Below are 21,259 nucleotides of genomic sequence, written 5' to 3'. Positions count from 1 at the left end.
CAAATACAGCATCCTTTCGGGGGTCAGACAGAATCGTGTTTTGTTGGAATAATTTTCTAGCTCCGTCCAGAACTAACCTGGATGCAAAGTAACTGAAAAATATTAAAAAGTGCTCTAAACGGCAAGAACAACTCTGTATGGGAGAAGAAATCGATTCCACAGTAAGAATTGGAATCCAATGTGAAGATCATCCAATAAAATGGATTTTAATCTCCCATCTTGAAAATGGGCGATTATGATGGAAGAAGCCATTACTTTGTGGTTTTTAAACAAAGCATGTCTGCCATCTGAAGGTGTCATCATTGGAAGTAAAATATCAGAAATGGCAATATCCTCACTGAAAGAGAGCTTTTTAAGTCAACTAGGTAAAGAAAGAAAAATCAGCCGGTATGTTCTTCGGCATTTTAGGCCCAGTGCTATTTTGTGCTGAGTGGTGCAAGAGAGCGCGGACATTTGCTTCTAGAGCACGGAGCTTCTTGAGGCCCCGAGCCACCCTCAGAGACTGCATGTGTGGCACACGCTTGTGATCTGGCTAGCAAGCACTTTCCATACACACCCAACAGGACAGTCGGCGAGAGCAACAAAACCAACCCAAACCTCCCTTTCACATCGGCGAAGAGTTGGGACAGAAATGCATTTCCATTTTCGGTTCATTACATGATTTTAACAAATCCATTCAGATCACTTCCTCGCTGCTCAACACTGATCTGTCTTCTCACTTCACGCACACACGTCATTGTTTTAAAACCAAGAGCTCTTACACATCACACACGATAGGCAGGTTCTTAGAAGAAAACTACAGCTTGTCCGGACATTTCCCAACTAAGACATGGCATAAAGCCTTTGTATGTATAAAAATGGCTTACCTTCTATACACGCACATGCATTCACACGCGTGCACGCACACACCCACCCGCAGAAACCTCACACTTACCCACTGGTGACTAAACCATTTAGGATGGGTTGGTGGGGGCCAGGGTAAAAGCCGGGGAAGGCTCCCCACGCCCTTCTTCTTCCGAACAATAGACATGCATAATATTGACCAAGCAGGATTTTGTTTTTAGCGTATGGTGGGGAGCGGGGACGGGGCATAATTGTATTTAGACTTTATATGGCATGGGTTACTTAGTTCAGAGAAGACACACCTGCAGCAAATTAATTTGTTGTAGCACATTAATTATCTCATAGCTTCTATTTAGGCTGCAGCTGTTGCTATATGCTAATACTATTTTTTTATCACCACTGTATACAACAGGTTATGGCAGTAATAGAAATATCTCTATTTTTTGGCTGTTACCCTTTGTCACTTCCATTTCTCAATGCCAGCAGGGAAGACTGGAAGGAATGTAGGCAAACGAAGCCCCAACGCGCACTATAATTTTCTATTTCTGAGCTGATTTGTAAGAGAATGGGTAAGTGAAATTAGCACAGAATCACCCTCGCAAAGATGGCGCGTGCAGAATTTGTGAAAGCGAAAGAGCCGACCAAGGCGAAGCGGAAGAGGGAGGAACACTCAGTGCTGGGGTGGTGAGTGAGTGGATGGGGGCAGGGAACTGCCGCAGTTTTCATGAAATAATAAGGTTGGTGTGGGGGGGGGGCATACAAAGAGTAGGTTTTTCATTGTTTGTAAAATATAAACACAGATGAATTCTGTCTTTGGTTTGTTCATGCTTTTCACTCTGCACAGCAGGGTTGTTCTTAAGAAGTTGCCCTCTGCGAAATTTCACTAAATGGGAACCGTGGACCCTGCATGATGGGATTATAATCACACTGAGACAGTCCTTTTACATAATTTTTTTTGTCTCAGATCCAGTAAGGCTCCCCTGCTTTTAATATATAGAAAGCGAGAGATATGTATATGTCGAGAAACTGAGGATTTGCATCCCTCTAGCCTGGCGTGAGCTAAAACAAAGACCAGTGCTATCCCATCTACAAATCTCAATGGATTCAAAAACAATATGAAAATTTTTAGCCGACAAGAACATGTCTGCTGCCTGCAGTCCCTGCAATAGCTCACCATGTTGCCTACTAACCGAAAGATCAAAAATTATCGATTTCATGGCGCTGCGTGCTCTCGAAAGAAAAGCTACTTTAAAATTTGCATTGTGTAAGAAATGTGTTAAAGGATCTCTCTCTTTCTTCGCCCCCTGACCACTTTGGAATGTGAAAATGGCTTGTTGTTTTAATCTTATCCATGATTTACTCTTATTCTATTATTTTTAGCAGCTGGAGTACAGAAATGTTTTGTTTTTTTTTTCCCGATGAATTTAGGATTTTGCCGCAGTATCCATCTGCAGTCCCAGAATCCTCTGGTAAGTTAATCCTTCTTGCGATGGGAAACGCCTTTAACCTTCTTGTGAATGAAATATGTGCAACCATTTTGAAATTTTTAAGAGAGGTGCGTGTGTGTGTGCGTGTATTGGGGGCTGGGGCTGTTGCTTAGGATGGCGGCGGTGTTCGTCTTATCTCTTAGAAATGTGGAGAAACAAGTAACTATACGTTTGCGTCCTTTGAATATCATGGATGGTGTCTCTCTCAGTTCTTGTCATTCACACTCCCTAAGGCAGCCATTAAAATGTCACTTCCTTAATACGGGGAGGACTGTCGGGGGTCAGCCCAGTGAAGGCCTGGAGAACACCCAAGTCCAAGCATGAAGGGCGCTCTTGACATAACCGGCGCGGCCATGAACATAAAGCCACTGCTGCTTCCACCGTCACCACCATTGCCATCCGCCACCTTCACTGCTCCTCCCTCCATCTGCAGGGTTACACCAGATGCAAGCTTTCTGCTTTGCCTCTCTGCGGCATGCGCCCAGTGGGTTCCTGGATTCCTTCTGCGTGCGAGAATCGCCAACCATGTAGTCTGACCCGAGGTATTTACAACCGCTTAGTCTGTTCAGCTGGAAAGGAATCAAAAGATAGCACTGGATCTGGCGATGATGTATTGCAAATCAAAAACCCCAATCCATACATAACCCACTTGATGAACTGCTAAATGCAAAGCGGATTCTGACGACTGTCCGCTGTTTGCAGCTTGTCATACGGACTGACTTGTAAAGGGTCTTCCTAGGGAGCGGGGATTTGTTGAGTTTTCACTGCCTGCACTATGCCTGGGGTCTACCTTTGTGTTGGAAGGGGAAAGGTTCCCCTTGTGGGGGATTCGGAGGTAGAGTCCGGAGACCCACCGACCACACCCTAGTCCCTCAATTCCTGTTTCTTTTCAAGGAGGGGTGATGAACAGTTAGATTGATTCATTAATCGAAGGGATCTAATCAAAGAGAGCCAGCCAGTCATTTCCTTTTCCCTAAAATGAACTTCGTTGCTTTCGGTGCTCAGTAAATGTTTAATTAATTTGGTAGACTTAGCAATCCAAAAAGCGAGGGGCCCTTCTTCACAATGCTAGCTGGAATAATGCTTCTGTCTGGAGTGCAGAAGACAACCTGGGCATTTACTTCATTGCCGAAAGATGATTCAAGGGTGTATATTTTAGCAAAGGAATGCTATGCGTTTGGCTCCGTGTGCTTGATCGGGCAATGAACAAATATCACGACGGGCTGCTCAAGCGGCCGGAGACACAGCGGCCTTCGAGGAGCACAGCCTGAAACTGAGAACCATTTGTCTACGGCACTTTCACAAAATGAATGAATTCCGGTCAAACGCAAGCGGGCTGGCTCTACAAAGGAAAAAAGTGTAAAAAAGGTGATAACCAAGTGGTTGAAAAAAATTTTTTTTAATGAAATGTATTGTCCAGAGTGAATTAAAGCAATAATTTAAAAAAATCACTTATTTCACCAACTCACTAGATATGTATATTTCTCTTGGGTTTAGGGACAGTATTTCGCTTCATGTCACAGGTGTTATTCACCTCATTTTATTGTGTGTGTATAAGAGGTTACATAAAGCTCATATTTTTATGAGAAAATTGGAACAATTTCTATTTAATGAGAAAAGGGGAGAAATCTGAGAAATTTGTGAAATTCAACTAGCTAGTTCTTGTGCCAGTCACCGAGGAGTTCTTCAGAATACCCGAGTTAATGGGAAAACCAGAATGCTGCATTGTTGCAAGTCATCGCCGTGCCATTTCCCATTACTGCATTTGCTTAAGGTTTCATCAGGGGTTAAAATGATGTTCAGAAAAAATCTATTTAAATGAGAAAAAGACCTCAATGTTTCTGAAATCAATTTTAACAGTGTGCCTTAATCAGCAGACAAACAAAAACTGAACGGAGAATAAACATATAGCTGGTAAAAAAAAAAACAAACCCTCGTATGTTGATTAATCAGTCCTCAGATCTTAAAACATGTATGACGGACGTTAAGCAAATCAACTGTAAATTCTTTCAGTTTGTACTTTGAAAGTTAAAATCAAGGGGCAACATTTGGAAATGTTGTTTCATCTTGAGTTTATATTAGAAATATTGTTGATTCGCTACCTTTCTCTGTGCAGGCTGTCCGAATTATGGCTAGTTGACCACAACCACCAGGTACATTTAATTCTTCAGACTACAGCAGAGCTAATGGGAGAGTCAAGCAGACAATGGATCTCACTGAACTTCACCTGTGCTTAGGACTTTCTCCCTGCACGCACCCAGATATGCTGTAGACCGCAGTTGCTATTACCATGATGTATAAGATGATATAGATGCTTATTTTTTAAAACTGCAAAACAGCCTTTATTTCAGAACCTATGGGTCTGGAAGCATTAGCTGTGTTAAAACCCCAAGTCCTACTCTTTGAATGAGTCAGTAGGTTACCTGTCCATATCTATGTATAAAGACTCATTGTTTGCATGTTTGCATGCATTACTGTAATGCCGGAATAAAGGCCCCAAGGTAACTTTCCCGGCTCTCTTCATTGCTGTGAATTAGAGAAAGTGAATCCATCACAATTGCTTCAGCTCTCACGAATGCCAATCTTACTGCGTTACAATGGAGTAATTTCCGAGGGAAATGCACGCCTAAACTTCTGCAGATCACAACTGGAAACTGCTTGTAGAAAAATTAAGAGGCCGTCTAATCGATCTCTTTCCGTCCACAAACATGCGAGGGCTTTTCTCACGTCAAGGCCTTTGAAATGCACCTCCCACAAAGGAAAGTTCTTGCACATAAATCTCTCCAGAACTTCCCAGCCCGGTGGAACCAGATAAACCCGGGGATCGATAAGCTTTCACCCAGTGGACAGGGCTCTCGAGCTGATCTGTCTGCATGAGTCATTTGTTCACTACCTGGGACGTGCTGAACTACGGACTTGGAGCACACGCTGACCACGCGTGGCAGCCTGCCGTCGTGGGGACTGGGGCTGCTCGCGCCGCACGGCCGCGCAGCTGGGTGGGGTGCGGGACCCACGATCCCGACGGTGGGGGGTTCGGCGCGGCGGGCAGCGAGCCGAGCCGAGCCTTGCAGGAGCGCACGTAGTCCACTCCGCAGCGTCCCCGGAGTCCCCCGACGGGCCCCGGCCTCGCTGCCACTTCCCGGCCCCGAACTTCCGCCCTCCCGGGACCCGCCCAGTCGGCCGGTCTGGAGGAGCCGGCGGCCCAGGTGCTGCCTCGGGAGGCCGGCGGCGAGCGCGCGGCGCCCCTCGCGTGCCCTCTCCCGCCCCGCGTGTGGGCGGGCGGGCGAGCCGGGCGGGGACGTCGGGCTCCGGGCGGTGGAGGCTCTCGGAGTCGCCCTCCCCGCGCCCCAACACGCGAGAGGCCCGGCCTCCCCGCCTCAGACCGCGACCCCCGGCGGCAGGGCCTCCGCTCCCGCGTGGAGGGCCCACGGCCAGCCTGCACCTGGACGAGCGGCCGGAGAGCGCGGACGCCGCGCCTCGCCCCGCCCCGCCCCGCGGGCGCTCGGAACACGGCGCGCGGGCCGGCGGCGCGGGGACTACTTTCTACCGCCTTCGCGAGCCCCGCCCCTTGTCCTCGCGTGGCGGAACGCTCCGCCGGCGGCGGCAGGATACAGCGCGGCCGCGCGCCTTATAAGAGCTCCTTGTGCGGCGCCATTTTAAGCCTCTCGGTCTGTGGCAGTCGCGTTAGCCCGGCCCTGGGAGCGGAGAGCGAGGGGAGGCGGAGACGGTGGACGGTCCAACGAACGGCCCCAGTCCCCGCCGAGCCGCCACTGCAGGCCGAGGTCGCCTCGACTCCCGCGGCGGGCGGAGCCTGTTTCCCTGAGGTGCTCGGACGCTCCTTTCCTTACCCTTTCGGGGCTTCTCCCGCTCCCTCTTCGGAGCCAAACTTCGTCGCGGGCGCGCGGTCCCGCAGCGGGCGGGGACCCGGGCCCGGGGCGGAGCGGAGGCCCGGGGCGCGGGCTGGGGCGACGGGGAGGCGGCGGCGGGCCGCGCCCGGGGGGACGGAGGGCGGCGGCCCGGCCGGGATTCCCGTCGCGCTGACCCTTGGGGGCCCGGGGGGCGCCGCTCGGGGGAGGAGGGGGCGCCGCGGGGGCGCGTCCAGGAGCCCGGATGGCCGCCGGGTGGAGCGGGGGGGTGCCGCGGCTTCCGTCCGGGGCTCCGGCCGCGGCCGAGTTTGGGGGGAGGGACCCTGCGCCTCGGGATGCGGCTGGGGTGGGGGGCGGGGGGCTCCGCCTTCCCAGCCCGAGCGCGGAGTTGGGGTTCGAGTGCTCCCGCAGCCCTCCCTTGCCCCCCTCGCCCGGGGAGCACAGCCCCTGGGCTTTTCTAAATCCCCCCCCCATTCCCTTCCCTTCCCAAGGAGAATAAGAAAATATATGTGTACACGGACCCATATTTTTAATAGTCTGCCTATGCGAGTTCGGCACCGGCGCTTGTTAAAATAGAAGCAACTTTAAACCTAGAGGAACCCAACTCCGCGGCCAGCCCGTGCGCTGCGCCCGTGGGGTTTGCACTGATAAAATCCGTGTCTTGCACACAGATTTTGCTCGTGTCGGGCAGGTGAGTGGAAGGCGGCGGCGACGCGTGCAAGGTTCCTGGGAGTCTTGGCTTTATGGGGGTGGGTGGAGAGACCCTAGTGAGAAAAAAAGGGGTGGGGGTGGGGGTGGGTCCGAGGAAGATGGATTTAGGGATTCGCCTTCCGCCCGGGGAATCGCCTTCCTCTCGGTTCGTGTAGGCAAGAAGTCGTTTTAAAATTAAACTTTTTATTTATTTTTTTTAAGCGTATATCCTGCCGCCTCCGCACCGCCACCCCGCTACGCACTTGGCCAAATGTAATTCCAGCCCGGCCACTTCTTGCAGCGTTTTGTCGGGGGCTGTGGGGGGGGTGGGGGCCGACGGGGGAGGGGAGGGAGGAAGACTTTTGCAACCGAGACTTTGGAAGTTAGGCTCGGACGGAGCCCACGGAGCTCGCCGGCGTCGGCCGTTCGGTGGAGCCGTTTCCCCGGTGGTCGGCTTTTGGAGGGAGTATTGTCCCCGACTTTGCATCTCCAGACATCTGTGGTCTCCCCTCCCCCCGAGCCTGTGTGAGTGTGAATGAAGGGAGGCTGGCTGGCTGGTATGCAGAGGTCGGCGAAAGGAAATCGAGGAGTGGTTTTAGTGAAACGGGAGCTTTGTGTCGTGAATAGTGGGGGCTCAGACGGGGGAGCAGCTTGAAGAGACGGCAGCCTTTCCTTTGATAAGGTCTGCGCTCATGTTTTTCAGGTTGCTAAGTTCGAAAGTATTTTGTCTGGAATTTAGAAAGCCGCCCCATTATTTGTCCCTTGGTAGACATTGGGACCTTCAGAGAGATTTTGTTGGTGCCAGAGCGTCATCCTAAGAGAGCATTATGAGCTACAACTTGAAATGCTAATTAAGGCATACTACGGTATACTTTTTTTGTTGTTTTGCTTAAATTAGGTGACTAAAACGTGTCGTCTGGAATTTTTTTTTGGGGGGGTGTCTGCTCCTACATTTTAGTTTGGTATTTTAAATCTACAAAACCTCTGGGTTAAAAGTACCACCAGCAAGGGTTGTTTGAAACTACCGTTTCTCACTAGGCACGATGTGATTAATTTGCACCCAATATTCATTAATTTGACCTAGTCTTTGTTCTGAAGGCCACGTACAAGGACAAGGCCCTGTGTAGTTGCAACAGTAACTGAAGAACTTGAAAAACTTGCAGAAGAGTGTTCTATGGGATTAAAGAAATGCTGAGGCTATTCAAGTCTGAAGCCCTTCAAGGGAAAGTAAGGAACTGACTGCACTAGAAAGCTTAGTGGTATAGCGCACAAAATTTAGAATCCTTGTGGGGGTGAAGGCCTGAGAACCTTCCAGAGGCATTAATAAGTCCATAAGATAGTTATTGGGGAAATCACCACTTGTTTTTTTTCATAAGGTAGCAGGTATTAAAATGCAGTCAAGACTTTTTTCTTTGTTGTTACCCTATTAATCAAAGATGATGAAGTAGGAAATATGGCTTCCAGTGTTAAAATTTACTGAACTTTGAATTGAGGGTTCTTACTGGTGATCAGAGTAAAAATTATAATTAACATAGTTCCATATGCTTGTTTTCATAGATCGTATCCTCCTGGAAAACAGGAAGTAGGCAAGTTCCGCCAAACATACCTTGAGATGCAATTGCTTAGAAAAACTGTCACTATCTTTTGGGGTAGGTGGAGACATGATTAGTTGAATGTTGACATTAGGGGTGTAGAGTAATCAGAAGTTTGTATATTATTATGTAGTTATGAATAGCAGTAAAATTAAACACCAGAAACTGACCAGATAGATAAGTATATTTATTCACCCTGTGAAACATACCCAGGCTGTGATACTGACATGAAACAATATGCCAGTCTAATTTTCATTTTCTCTTTTCTGGCCTACTAGTTATTGATAATGTAGATAAGTAAGCGGTAAAATTTAAGTTTGTACTTTGAGGCTGGTTCTCAGCATGTCTGACTGCTAACCCAGGGTGGAAAGAATGAGTGCTATTTGAGAGCAAGACACGTTTCCAGTAAAAAGCATTGGTGACTCATTCGTAGGACAACGGCCTGCTGACTTTTGTAACATTCCTTTTTTGAAAACAAGCGAGGTGTTTTCATTACAGCCTTTTGTTTTTGGTATAAATACATTGATTAAAAGCACACTGAATAACTTTAAAATAAATAGTAATCATGAACTAGAATCTGTTTCTGGATTATTTGCTGAGAACATTTAACTGTTGCTTGTAGGGAGTATATTGAATCACTTAGACTTGTTTATGTAATACCGTTCAAATTGATAGACAAAGCGTTAATAGGTAAAAGTAAACTTGTGCTTTGTGTCTTGGGTTTCACAAAAGGAAGATCATTAATAAGCCTGTGGTTTGTGGTGTTTGAAAATGAGTCGGCATTAAGCCAAAGTTTCTCATCTCTTACAGTCAGAGAAAGTTCTTGATTTCCTCCTCTGCTTCACAGCTGCTTTTGTTTCGTGTAAGACTGCGCTTGCTCAGTCTGAAACCCAGGTTCATTTGTTAGCTTGAGCACTGCCGTCCTTGGCCCATGGGTGCAGCCTGCTTTTTCCCTGAGGGAAAAAACTTCAGAGAAAGTCGGTTACAAACCATTAGGAACTTTTTTTTAAGGGTTTAACTTGGTTTGAAACCCCCACCTCCCCCAGATCATTTGCATGTGGACTCAACCGAGTGCACAGGATGAGGATTACAGAGCCCAGGGTGGTTCTGTGTGTACATGAGAATGAACCTGGTGGACACCCTGGTTTAAACCAACGATTGAAATTCTTCACGGAGGCTAAATGTGGACATCTCACCTTGAAGACATTTCCCCACCCTGCAGCGCCAGTGTGAGGGCCAGCTTTCATTGTCTTTAGTGGTCATGAGGGGGCCCTCCAGTGGATGTACTATCATGTTCATGGCGTTTTGTTTTTATTTCCAGTAAGTTTGTATAGAGTGTAAGTGAAGAGTTTGGATGAGAAAACACCAATCCAAAAATGCTCTACTTTCCTCAAAAATTTATTCATATCAAGACTGCTATTAAAAACCTGGTTTGAGAAAATGTCACTATCTCAATCGATATTTATAGGGAAAAGGCCACATTGCAGTTAGAGCATTTCACTTAGGTTTCACTAGGCAGTTTTGCTTAAATATATTTTAATGATAAGCTGAAAGCTTAGTGTAATATTTTAGGAGCTAACTTAGATCATAATCACAATGAAAAAGTTAATGAAAAGTTATTGTCAGTTTGTCTGAAGTAAGTTGCACGTTAATCCATAAGTGCTCAACTTGAGTTTCAATTGTGTTTTCCAGAAGATGTTGAATTACTGTAACAAAGGAAAATGATATCGTTCATGCTTCGCGTTGTCTTTGGGAATTCATTACAATTTTGTAGAAACATTGGTATGTTTTTTGACTACTTAAACTATATTACCTGTAGGTCTTATAAAAAAATTTTTAAGCAACAATGCTTTAATTCAGTGGTTTAATTTTTTGTCTCCAGAATGGCTACATGTTCCCTCATAGAGGATCATATTTGGATTTAGTGGTGCCCAATTTGGTTGCATTTACTGTCTATTTCATTCTGTTCAGTTTTCCAAGAATTTTATGAGAAGTGAATGTAAATAAAACTGAAGTTTTTTTTTTTAACATGCACATACAGCTTACTAGGAAGAAAATGCCTCTGAAGGGCTAAATTTAGTTCTTGAAATTGGCTACTTGTCTTCACTAATTAACAACAATTTGATGTTTAAGATATTTGACTAAAACAAGATTGCTGGACCAAGTCATATAGGACTGTGAAAGTGGTTTCTCAAACGTCTTCAGAACTCTGGTGGGAAACTTTCATCAAGTCACAACTCAGTAGGACAGAGTAGCCCTGCCCTGTGGGTTTCCAAGACTGTCTTTGTGGTAATAGAAGCATCTTCATTCTCCTGAAGAGTGGCTGGTGACTTTGAACTGCTGACTTTGTGTTTAGTAGCCCAACGTGCAAATTCAGTGTCACCAGGCCTCTCAGGACCTGGAAGGTATAAGACAATTTGGAAAGCACTTCCATCATCTAGGAACTTTGGGAGCAGAAGGGTTACACTTTGGACTGTAAGCCTGAAGACCCAAAGTTCAAAACCATGTTCTCTGTGGGAGAAAGACTGGACTTTTCTGTCCCTGTTATCAGTTAGTTCTACCCTGTTCGAGAGCAGTGGTTCTCAACCTTCCTAATGCCTCAATCCTTTAATACAGTTCCTCATGTCATGGTGACCCCAACCATAAAAATTGTTCTTATTGCTCCTTTTCACTGTAATTTTGCTACTGTTCTGAATCGGGTGACCCCTGTGAAAGGGTTGTCCAACCCCCCCCCCCAATGGGGTCGTGACCCACAGGTTGAGAACAGCTGCCCTAGAGGGTCACTCTTAGCATCACCTCGATGGCAGTGAGTCTGTTTTTGCCCCACCATCTACAGGAGCTCAGGTAGTGCTGTGGAGTAAGAAGTCGGCGGTTCAAATATACAAGCAGCTCTTCAGGAGAAGGGGCCGTCAATTCTGATTTAGTGACCTTCTAAGGAGCCATTATATTACTTAGTTTACTTCCCTCACCTAAGCAGTTCTAACTGTTGTGTGAGAAAGTAGTTCACATTGCCACATTTGATTTTCCCCCCTTTAAAAGTGACTGAAAATTCAGATTTTAATGTACCGCCAAACAGTTTTATTGGCACAAAATCCACATATATAATTCAGTACTCCTGAGTTAATGCTGAGACTCTTAACTATTTATGGGAGTAGAAAGCCCTGTCCTTTCATAGAGCTGGTGGTTTTGAACTGCTGACCTTGTGGATCGCAGCCCAAAATGTAACCACTACACTAGGGCTTCTTAAACAATTGAGTAGTTCAATTCTATCAAAAGGAGTTGTCCAATGATTACCACAATCACATTTTTTTTCTTTCTTGTATTGTTTGGCTCCCAATTTACTCTCAACTCCCAAGAAACTATTAATCCAGTTACTGTCTCTCTAAACTTACTCATCCTGGATATCATAGACTCAAAAACATACACAAACAAAGAAATAAATACATATTATTTTTAGGCTTTTGAAAAGATGGGTGTTAAGTCTTAAAACTGCATACTTAAATGCTGTCTAACTGAACATGCAAATAGGCTGGTAGAGATTCTAAAGCATTGTCTGGTAATACTGCCACGGGGAGCTAGTTATATAAGGTGGGTACAGATTTGTACGCAAAACTGGCCGGTAGTGACCCTCTTGTGAAACAGCCCCAAAGATGCATCACCCCTGCCTCCTATCCCACTGTCTCCTTGTGATTCTTCCTGGAGCCACAGTCTGGTTTGGTCTGTAATATTCAAGACGGTTCCCACCTCTGAACTTGTTGAAAAGAGTGTGTGGAGAGAACAGCTTAGCTAATGCTGTGAAGCAGCTTCCCAGTGCTTCATCACACACATGTCTTCCCATCTCAGTTTTAAATCAATATCCCCACAGTTTTATTTGAGATTTATTGATTTACATGTTGGTGATCTGCTTTTCATTTCCACTGATTTGTAACATACATTAAACCCCAAGCCAGCAAATCGCTGCTCTCGAGTGTATTCCAATTCAGAGTAGCGCTGCAGGGCAGGGTGACTGCCCTGTGGGTTTCCGAGACTGACTTCTTCAGAGCCGCTGAAGGTTTGGACTGCAGCCCAACACGTAACCCAGCATGCCACAAGGCTCCTCAGTCTAGTCAACACTTGGTTTAAAACAAGGCGGGCTGGGGGTGAGCTGACCATGCCTCGTTGTGCAGGTGCTTTTGACTAATAGTGACCCTGTAGGACTGAGAACTGCCCACCAGGTTTCTAAAGCTGTTATCTTGGTGGCAAATCTTTCAGCTGAGCTGCTGGCAAGTTCAAACTACAGATTTCGGGTTAGCAGTTGAGCAAGAACAGCTTTGCCAATGAGGGTGTGAGCTGCTTTGACCTACTCAGATTAGTTCAAAGGAATCCCTGGAGTGGGGCTGGAGATTGGTGGTTCAAACCTACGCAAGGCACCTTGGAAGACAAGCCTGCTGATGTGTTGCTTCTGAAAGAGCACATCTGGGAAAACTAGAGCAATTTCACCCTTCACTCTGGTGGATGCCTTGAGGCAACACACACATCAACCTTCACATTCATAGGCCACCGGTTGTATCTGTGACAGGCACAGTGTTCCTGAAATGCTGTTTGCAGATTTCATGTGGAAGACAGGTGGAAAACTGTCTTTAGGAGTAGTTTCATAAATGTCTATTAACCGTCTTATGATAGCTGAAATACCTGAGTACACATATGAATGGGAATGTGTATATGCTTGCACACATTGTATATTCATGTAAAAATGGGAGCGGTTAAAAGGACTGCAGAATGCAGGGCAATGCAATTTGAAGATGATCTGTGAATGGTGGTAATTTGTGCCGAGGATTGGTGCCAGTTGCTCCCAGTCTAATAGGAAATAACATTCAGGACCTCTAACAACTTACAAAAGCTGAACTCAAAAGTGTTTTATATCTTTAATTTCAGGTAAAATTAAGTGGTTTGAGGTGTCAGGGTGTAGGGAGTGGAGTGAGTCTGTCTGAAACTTTCCATATGTTAGATGGATGCCACATGTATGCAGGAAGAACGGGCTTCTTAAACATTTTTCAGTCCACCTAACTAGAGACTTCCAATTCCCTTCCGGTGTAGAATGTGGCAATGTCAAACGTGATTACTTCTTTGTTCATTTAGGTACAAATGTGGAAACTAAATGTACTGGGGAACAAAGTAACAGTCACCCCAAAACAAAAACCCACTGCTCTTGTCTGTTCAGACTCATAAATCCTGTAGGACAGAGAACTGCTCTTCAGGTTTCAGAGACAGAAATCTCCCTCAGTACCTGGGGTAGTTGAACTACTGTCCTGGTTAGCAGTCCAATACATAACACAGCCACACAAACACCATCACCACCCCAAGAGAAAAAACCCCAAGTCACTGCCATCAAATCAACTCCAATTTCCCGTTCTCATTGTTAGATGCCACGGAGTTGGTGCCCATCTACATCGCTGTTAGCCCACTGGAAGGAAAGACTGCCTGTGTTCTGGCGCCATCTTCACAGTTGTTTCTGTGCTTGAGTTGTGTGTTAGACAGACATCATTCCATTCTGTTGAGAGCCTTCCGAGTTTTCGCGGCCCCTCTACTAAGCATGATGGACTTCTACAGGGACTAGTCTCCTGACAACATGTCCAAAGCATGTCAGAGAAAGTCTCCCCATCTTTGCCTCCCATTTGCAGCATTCTATAAATAGTTTGATAGTTTTGTGTTATTTTGCTTAAATGTAAAATTCAACTATCTAAGTTTTTTAAAAAATCGATACCTTATTTTTGCTGAAAAGCAAGTAGGAATACGAAGTAAAATCTATATTCTTATGACTGTTAATGACTTTTTGCAAACCATTCCTGTAAACTCCAAACTCAATGCTGTTGAGTCAGTTCTGACTCATGGGCCCTGTAGGACAGAACTCCCCATGTGCATTTCCTAGACGGTAACTCTTTGAGAGTAGAAAGCCTCCTTTTTTCCTTGGGGACCAGCTGGTGGTGGTTTTGAACTGCTGACCTCCTTGTGGTTAGCAGCCCAACACATAACCCATTACATCACCACAGCTGCTCCATTCAATAAAGCTTTTTGTATATGATTGCTCTCTATACATAAGTATTTCTGATACAAGGCTTGGCATTTTTTTTCCTGGACCCTGCACCAGAGTGCTCATTCTGTGCAGTTTCTCAAAGAATTAAGATCGGGACTAGAAAATTTAGGGGTGAGTAGGTGGCTGTCAGTCGTTCTGAGTGGAAGCTGAGAAGTTGCACACTTGAAGGATGTCCCATGAGAAAGCCTAAATGTCAATTATGTCTCAGATCCTTTTATCTCTGTAGAAATAGTTTTAAAACAGGAGGGTTATTAAATCCCATTTCCCAATGAAACTACCCCCTTTCCTTATCAGTAACTAATCAGGAACTCCTTGAGAATTTAAGTTTGTATGGAGGGTGAATCTTTCAATGAAGGAAGAATTGCATTCGGATTGTGGATCAATTTTACCACAGGCCTATTCAAGGACTTGCCTACTTTAATTATCCATCTCTCCTGTAATTACCCTTCCCTCTTACCCAATACAAATTCCGATTGCTTTGTTGGTCCCTATCTCTTACTTTAATAATCTTCTCAAATCCATTCATTGTACCTTCTGGAACTCAAGTTAATCAGCAAATTTCTAAATTTTCCACCTTATTCTGAGAATGCCCTGCTTGCTCTCTCGCTCTCTCTCCACTGTCACCCATCTATTTCCCTTGTAGTCTTCAAGGTGCTTCACCTACCACTAACCTAATGCAAGAGTTAGGGGCAAAGTGTCTTCCTTGTACCTTATTTATGACTATTGCTCACTCTTGTCAATTTACAAAACCCTTTAACCACTCTTTATTTTAGTTATCTACCAATTTGGGTTATTCCTTCCCTTAATTTAGCTCACTGTTACTGTCTCCTAGTTTTTGGTGATGCCTGTCCTCATGAGCCTACGCAAAAAGTATTCTGATTAGAATGAAGCATAATAAAAACGCAGCGCTCAATTACCTCAGTCACTAGGTTCAGCTGACTTTTTTGTTAGTAAGATTTTCCTTATGAAGAAAACATTTACATATGGCACAAGCTCCTGGCAGTGTTACGGCCTGGGACTTTTGAGTAGTGTACTGTGGAAAATGCTAATAACTTGATTTTTCTCTCCTGGTGATGTCTCATCATATCCCAGAGTAGCTTGTCTTTAGCCAGTAATTATGACTCCCATCTTCCCACCCCATGTTTGAAGGATGCCTTCTTGTTGCATGCATTTCACTCTGACTGCCACTGAGGCTTACACATGATCTAGGCTGACACTTCCCTTCACCCAGATGAAGTTTAATTTTGGACTTCTCACTTTCTTACATTCTCATTCATCTACCCTCTAGAGTTTTGTCCACCTTCATGTTCATTGATCCCTCTTCTCTTAAACCTCTTGGTACTTTGTTCCTCACATCCCCGAACCACCTCTGCAGTGCCCACTCAGCAGCTAGTGCTCTTGCTTTCTATTTCATTACTTCCTGCGTGGGGGGATTCGGGGTGCTAAATGACAAGGAGTACAGCAAAGAGGAATGTGTTGGAAAATTGGTCTTGTTAATAATGGTGCACCTCTGCTTGATATAATTGAACTACTGTGTGATAAATGTGGATTATATCCCAATAAAACGTTTTTTTTAATTGAAGAGTTAGTACAAACTTCCATGGATGTGACCGTTCATTACCTTCTCCTGTCTCTGGATGAATTGTTTCCTAGCAAGATAAGGCCAACCAATCAATGTGGGCATTAGCTCCCATCCCCTTTCCTTCCTAAGAGGTGCTCTTGTTGTGACACACTCTTCCTGCATTATTGGTATTTCTCTGTTAGCTTTACTGTGAACGTGGTATTTACCCTATTAAATGACAAGGGGAAGGGAAGTCAAAGGTTGTGGAAAGTTCCTCATACTCCTGTGTGTCCCATCACCCCTCCACCCCTCGCCTCTTTTCTCTGTACAGCAAAACACCTTCAAACAATTTCCTCTGCAGGACTTGGCTCCTGCGAATGACCACCCTGCTCTAAATCCCCAATCCTCAGTTGCTAGAAGCACTTTTTCATGGGGCTTCCAGGTTACTGCTTCGTCTTGCATCACTGGCTGTTTCCTGTTAGACTTTCCTTTGCAAGTCATCTCCCTCACCCCCACACTCTACGTTGGCATAGTTGAAGAATTCATTCTTGGACCCTTTCTTTTTTGCGTTATATCGAGCCTCCTGGCTTGTACATTGATTGGCTGCTGACTTCCAGGTTTATATCTCTAGCTTGGGGGTCTGTGAAGCATCTTCAACTTAAAAAAAAATAGACCTTTAGCATCGCATTGTTGCTGATTAATGGGGACTTCATATGTATTGGAGGAAACTTGTATTCAATTGGGTTTTCATTTTTTTCAAGAATATGGTGATCACCAGGCTTTTCTCCTGTGACACTTCTGGGTAGACCTCAACCACCTCCCAGTTTCTGAATGGCAGCAAAGTATAGTAAGTATTCGAACTACCTAGGGACTTTTTATCTTCAAATCTAAAGTCAGAGTCCTCGTTTTCCTCCAAAGCTATTTTCTCTTTTGTATCTTCCCTAAATGCAATTGTGTCTTTCCAGTTTCTCATACTTAGTCTTAGTTCTTGACTCCTTCTCTTGTTCCCTGTCTAGTTCTGCCTGTGTGTCATACCTGCTTTCACAGCAGACTGTGTGAGGCATGGAATCTGTTTCTGTTTACACTTTTGTTCCTTTGAATGTATTGTCAGCACTGTAGTCAAGCTAATAGCTTGTAGAACAAAAGCTTGCATAACAACTGATTAGATACCTCTGGTTTATCTGTTCTTTAAAATCTCAGAGACTAAGGTTTCTGAGTTTGTAAATCTTGACCATAGCAGACAGCTTCCTCTTTCTTGGGAGCATTGCTGATGGGCTTGAACTCCTTGCTGGTTGTATGGTTAACCAGCCCCACGTGGCTCCCCTGGACACCCAGGGCTCCAGTAGCAAAGCTCTGGGCTTTTTGCTCTTCGCTCCCATTTGTTTTCCCACTTCCTGGTCAAGCATGTTCATAATTCAAATAAAACATAAACCATCCCATAGCTTTTGAGTTGATTCTACCTGAGCACCTCTGTAGACAGGGAGCTGCGCAGTAGGCTTTCCAAGGCTGTAATCTTCATGAAATTAGACTACCACATCTTTTTCCCAAAGGATACTTTCATTTACATATACTTCACATCATCAAATTTAATCGTTCAGTCCTACTAAGATTTGTACAGTTAGCGCCACAATTTCAGAATATTTTCTTCTTGTTGTTAGCTCCTCACTTACCCCCACATCTCCCCTTGCCATGCCCCTAGGCAATCAGCACTCCAGTTACTGACTCTATAGATCTTTCCTGGGTTTCATATACAGAAAATCATTCAAGACACAATTGGGAAGCAAGCAAACAAAAAAAAACTAGACAAAACATAAACCTCAAAGAGAAAGGCAAAGATTATAAAAAACTGAAATAGCTTAAAAGGGGGTCAAAAGATAAGGAAGGTATTTTACCCTAACTACATCTGCCAAAACCAACTTCACAGTGGTCTCTCTGATAGGGATATATGTGGGCATCCATTCATATCTACCCAACCTCTAGAATTACAGTTCATAGCAACCGCTAAATACGTGTTCTATAGATCGGATTTATGTTTTATTACCTCAGTTTGGTTTATTCCAGATAGCATTATAATACCTTTAGATAGTTGGTTCGTTCTTGTTATGCATGGTTCATGTCAAATTTTACTGCCCAGTAAGGTCTTCCCTGCCCACTCAGTCTCTGTACCTCATGCTCCTCGTTTATATGGGGGCTTCAAACTGTTTGTGGACAAATTTCATTCTCTTAATTCCATTCCTCAAACTTTCTGAAGGTACCTCGTGTTTGATTTGTGCCACTTCAGACTCTGAAATCGCATGGGTTCCTCACTTGTTCTGTCCCCGTTCCAATGAAAACAAACGCGTTGTGAGAGCGAGGTCCTTGTCCTGTTTTCCTGGCCCTCTCTGGTAACCCAGAACAGTGTCCAGAGTTACAGTGCTCAATAAAGGTCTGTTGAATGACTCAATATTGTAGACTCTCCCAACCTTTGCTCCCTTTCAGCTAATGCCTCATTTATTTTTCTGTTCTTGTTCACAGCTGGAAAGAGATCCTGTGTATGTGGTTTCTGCTTTCCATCTCCTATTCCTGTTCACAGTCTGCTTTCCTTGTTACAGAGAAATGACTGTTAGAGTTCACCCTTGAAGCCTCCATGTTGACCAAACGGACACCTGTTAGTCTCGCAACATTTGGTGCATTTTTGCATGCTCCTAGAATAGCGCTGTGCAGTAAGTTCTGTAAGGATAGAAATGTGCTGTCTAATGTGGTCGCTGCCAGCTATGTGGCTGTTGAGCATTTGAAGTGTGGTGTGTGACTGAGGCCCCATTTAGTTCTGTAAATTAAATGTAAACAACCCCCTGGCCACAGTGCAGTTCTAGAAACACTTTTTTGATCATCTGTGACACTCACTTCCTTGATGGTGACTCATGGTGACCCCTAGGGTTTCCGAGACTTGTAATGACTTACCACAGAGCTACTAGTGGTTCTACAGTAGAGCTAGCCTGTATGGTTCCCAAGGCTGTAAACCTCAATGCAAGCCGACTGCCATACCTTTTTCCACAGAGCAACTGGAGGTTGGTAGATTGAAACTGTTGACCATTGGTTAGCAGTCAAGCACTTAAGCCTGGTCTTCCTCTGAGCTTCTGGGAGTCATCCTTGATTTCCTCCTCTACAAGAACATCCAGACAATCAACAGAGCTCTGTGGTTTTACGCACAAAGCATTTCCAGTAAAGCTTTCACTTTTGCACCATCGTAAGATACGAGGGATTGCCGCACTTACTTTGCTAATTTAGTTTCTCTCTATAGTTTTTCTCTTGCTCCCTTTCAGGTTTTTTCTATTATGGCCAGGACAGGAACTCAGGTGGATTTTTCATGCTGTTCACCTGCTTAAAACTCATGGACTCTTGAGTGGCACTTAACATAAAAAAAGCAATCCTTTCCAAAGCGTAGGCAGTCCTAAATGATCTAGAGTTTCCCCCCATGTTATTGCACTCACTCCTGCCCACTAACATTCAGCTGCTTGGGCCTCAGCTTTTAGCTCTTGAAAAATGATCAGACTTTCATGACTACGGGCTCCTGCACATCCCTCCTGTTCTGCCTTGTGCCCGCTCTGGGCATGCTGGCTTCCGGGTCTCAGCTTGAAGATTAACCACAAGAAGTCTGACGACTACTCAAGGACCTGCCACATGTCCTCTGTCTCCCCTCCCTCCCTGTACCCCCTTCCTTGTTACCTAATGATTCATTTGCCACTCTGCAACCGTGTATATAGCTGGCAGTCTCAGGTGTGCAAGACCATGTCTGGACACTGGCTCCTGGTGACCTGTGTTTAACAACAGGAAGAACTACTGCTCCACCCTGCGGCAAACATGCTTGGATTTATTGTTGCCTCTGTATTGTGGTTCTTGGAGCCTTCGTAGTGTAGTGGTAACTGGATGGGCTGCTTTATCTACAAGGTCAGCAATTTGAAACTTCCAGCTAGCTAGCTGCCCCATGGGAGAAAGATTGGGCTTTCGGCCCCTATCAAAGAGCTAGAGTCTTGAAAATTCACAGGGGCAATTTTTGCCTTGTTCTACAGGGTTACTGCAAGTTAGCATCTACTTGATGGCAAGGGAGTTTTCTTTATTTTAAATCATTTTATTGGGGGCTCGTACAACTCTTCTCACAATCCATACATACATCTATTGTGTGTCAAGCATTCCCAAAACATGTGCTTTCTATTTTAGCTCTTGGTATCAGCTCATTTTCCCCCTCCCTCTTCACTAATCCCTCCCTCATGAACCCTTGATAATTCATAAATTATTATGTCAGATCTTACACTGACGTCTCTGTTCACCCACTTTTCTGTTGTCCCTCCCCCAGGGAGGAGGTTATATGTAGATCATTGGCTAATTTTCAGAAGTTGATTGCTAGGGCTTTCTTGCTAGTCTTCCATCAGAAGCTCCACTGGAAACAAAGGTAACCCTGCTGGTCTGTGAAATACCGGTGGCATAGCTTTCAGCATCAGAGCCGCACACTCACCACCAGCCACCCTGCTACTAAGGAGATGCAAGGTGGGGGCTGGGTGGACTGGCACTACTGTTTACCCAGATCTATTAAGCTCTTGGAACAAAGACTGGAATCTGCTCATATATTGAATTTATATGGAGTAAAGAAAGCAATTGTTGGAAGGCTTTCTTGTAGAACAACAAAACAATCTCTTTGATTAACATCAAAATTTGGTAAATTAAGAGAACAAAAAGCCCGATACACCAGTGGAACTTTCATGTATTGCTCCAGGTTATAACTTATTTATCAGTATATTTTTGAACACAACAAAAGAACAAAGTTTTGGAGCTATTCCTTGAAGTTCTTTGTAATGGGATAACAAAAAGTCACATTTTGAAATAAAAAGCTCCTTAGCTCTATTTTCTGTACTAGTTTCTTCCTAAATATAAGGGAGCTTAATGAGCCAGACCTATTACAGGGATGTAATCAAAAGCAGTGAAACGTCTGTTGGGGAAAGTAACTTAATTCTGACTGTGTGCTAAGGGCAGAGGTTGCTGAAGGTGAAGTGGGACCCCTTTGTCTTAATGAGTTGGTACTTCTCCAGTCAACGGCTAGGAGCAAGGCTTTGTTTTTAACTTGACATGCTAATGTTAAACCTAAAGTTGAACCTTGTGGTTTTGCAGCTGCA

The 21,259-nt window shown here is 44.9% G+C and overlaps 1 protein-coding gene across 3 annotated transcripts in view; it reads left to right on the top strand.

Moving 5' to 3' along the window:
* The first annotated feature begins 5,982 nt into the window (after window positions 1-5,982).
* Window positions 5,983-21,259, top strand: part of CTNNB1 (catenin beta 1) — a 41,440-nt gene continuing 26,163 nt past the window's right edge. For 2 of the 3 annotated variants that reach the window (XM_075556014.1, XM_075556012.1), the window contains exon 1: window positions 5,983-6,154. The gene's annotated coding sequence lies outside the window, so the exon portion shown is untranslated. Of the gene's footprint in view, window positions 6,155-10,170; window positions 10,261-21,259 lie in introns of those variants that run through there. The other variant, XM_075556013.1, reaches the window with a different exon arrangement.

Source organism: Tenrec ecaudatus, chromosome 8, assembly GCF_050624435.1.
Source record: "Tenrec ecaudatus isolate mTenEca1 chromosome 8, mTenEca1.hap1, whole genome shotgun sequence".
NCBI lineage: Eukaryota > Metazoa > Chordata > Mammalia > Afrosoricida > Tenrecidae > Tenrec > Tenrec ecaudatus.
This window is presented reverse-complemented; position numbering and strand designations above follow the sequence as displayed.